This window comes from Apodemus sylvaticus, chromosome X (assembly GCF_947179515.1).
Source record: "Apodemus sylvaticus chromosome X, mApoSyl1.1, whole genome shotgun sequence".
Classification (NCBI taxonomy): Eukaryota; Metazoa; Chordata; class Mammalia; order Rodentia; family Muridae; genus Apodemus; species Apodemus sylvaticus.
In genome coordinates this window covers 119,512,464-119,515,076 of record NC_067495.1, presented here as the reverse complement: position 1 = coordinate 119,515,076, position 2,613 = coordinate 119,512,464, and the positions used below count along the sequence as shown (strand labels likewise).

Genomic DNA, 2,613 nt, shown 5'->3' with positions numbered 1-2,613 from the left:
TATATCAAGACCATATTGCACATGTGCCCTGAATATACAGACAAATATATAGAAAACTAGTCATTTAAAAAGATGAATAAAAGCCTGTTATTTGTGTCAATGCAGCCAGAGAGGAAGGTTAAGTATATAAATACAATTACACAGGCACGGAAAGACATGATTCTACCCATACGTAGTATTTGGACATTTTATCTCATAGAAATTAAATTAAGAATAGAAATATGCTTACCAAAGGTGGGGAAGTTATGGAGAATGGAAGAATGTGGAAAGCAAATTTTCAATGTCAGTTTTAGGTCATAGGTATTAAAACAAAGTTCTGATACAATATGATTAGTAAGACAAATTATTAAAACTTTTATCTGAAAAATCATTAATAAAAGCAATAAGTATGTTTGAAACTCATACAATATAAATTAATGCAAAATTAAAATAATTCTATTAATATATAATTAACATTAATTACATCATTATATCATTAATATTAATATGTAATACATATATAATATACTAGTGAAAATCTGTTTTATTATAAACTAAGTTAGTTTTAATAAGCTAAATTAACTCAGAGTTGAAATGCAAAAATATAAAACATACAGACATGAAAATATTATTCAGTCTTAAAAACAAAGAAGTCTTGAAAAGTATCACAGTTGTGTAAAAATGGAGAGAATTACACTAACTGAAACAGACCTAAAACACACAAAAAACATTCCCTTTATTTAAATATCAATAATATTCAAATTCCTTAAAACAGATAATAAAGTAATGGCTGTGGTAAAATTGTGGATAAAGTAGATGGTCTTGGTTACAAATTTACAAGTACAAGATGAATATATGTTATAAAGACCTAATATATAACAGTGATTATATTAAGAATGAATTTTGTAGATATACCACATTTTTTGCATCCACTTTTCTGTTGAGGGATACCTGGGTTCTTTCCAGCATCTGGCAATTATAAATAGGGCTGCTATGAACAAAGTAGAGCATGTATCCTTATTACATGATGGGGAATCCTCTAGGTATATGCCCGGGAGTGGTATAGCAGGATCTTCTGGAAGTGAGGTGCCCAGTTTTCGGAGGAACTGCCAGACTGATTTCCAGAGTGGTTGTACCAATTTGTAACCCCACCAGCAGTGGAGGAGTGTTCCTCTTTCTCCACATCCTTTCCAACACCTGCTGTCTCCTGAATTTTTAATCTTAGCCATTCTGACTGGTGTAAGGTGAAATCACAGGGTTGTTTTGATTTGCATTTCCCTAATGACTAATGAAGTTGAGCATTTTTTAAGGTGTTTCTCCGCCATCCGAAGTTCTTCAGGTGAAAATTCTTTGTTTAACTCTGTACCCCATTTTTTAATAGGGTTGTTTGGTTTTCTGGAGTCTAACTTCTTGAGTTCTTTATATATATTGGATATTAGCCCTCTATCTGACGTAGGGTTGGTGAAGATCTTTTCCCAATTTGTTGGTTGCCTATTTGTCCTTTTGATGGTGTCCTTTGCTGTACAGAAACTTTGTAATTTTATGAGGTCCCATTTGTCAATTCTTGATCTTAGAGCATATGCTATTGGTCAGCCATTAGAAACAATGAATTCATGAAATTCTTAGGCAAATGGATGGAGCTAGAGAACATCATACTAAGTGAGGTAACCCAGACTCAAAAGATGAATCATGGTATGCACTCACTAATAAGTGGATATTAACCTAGAAAACTGGAATACCCAAAACATAATCCACACATCAAATGAGGTACAAGAAGAATGGAGGAGTGGCCCCTTGTTCTGAAAAGACTCAGTGAAGCAGTATAGAGCAAAATCAGAACAGGGAAGTGGGAAGGGTTGGGTGGGAAAACGGGGAGGAAAGGGGACTGATGGGACTTTCGGGGAGTGGGGGTCCAGAAAAGGGGAAATCATTTGAAATGTAAATAAATATATCAATAAATTTAAAAAAATTAAAAAAAGAATGAATTTTGTACTTGAAATATGATCATAATTTTTTTCATGTCATACACAAACAAAAATGTTAACTATATGAGGTGATATGCTTACTGACTCCCTTGTGTTAAAAATTTATATACTGTATACAAATGCTAATCATATAACCACTTTGCACATGGAAATGCATATATTTATGTTTACTATAATTCAATGACTATCGCTTCTCGGCCTTTTGGCTAAGATCAAGTGTAATTCAACGACTGTAGGAAAAATTTCCCTCTTAAAATACTTATACCATTATCTTTAGAACATTATCTATGAATCAGCAGTATGCTCTGTAGTAAAATGAGATTTTACTTGTAATTTTCATACACATTAGATATTCTAGTTTGGCTTTTGTGGGCATCAGGACAAAAAGAATATGAAAGTATACATAATTCAATTAGAGTACTCTGACATGCAGTAGAATATAGGTATATGAGTATAGACATAAAAGTATAGTGTAGTGGCTATTCCTGGTTGTCAACTTGACTATGTTTGGAATGAATTACAATCTAGAATTGGAAGGCTCACCTATGATCCTAATCTGGAGGCTCAGAGATAAAAGTTTCTGACCTGGATCTTGGCATGGAGATCTTGAAGCATAGTGGCTATGAATTCCAGAAGAGTAAGACAAGGA

The 2,613-nt window shown here is 33.0% G+C and overlaps 1 pseudogene; it reads left to right on the top strand.

The window, feature by feature from the left end:
- The first annotated feature begins 2,150 nt into the window (after positions 1-2,150).
- Positions 2,151-2,311, top strand: LOC127675984 (uncharacterized; annotated as a pseudogene).
- Positions 2,312-2,613: the final 302 nt, after the last annotated feature.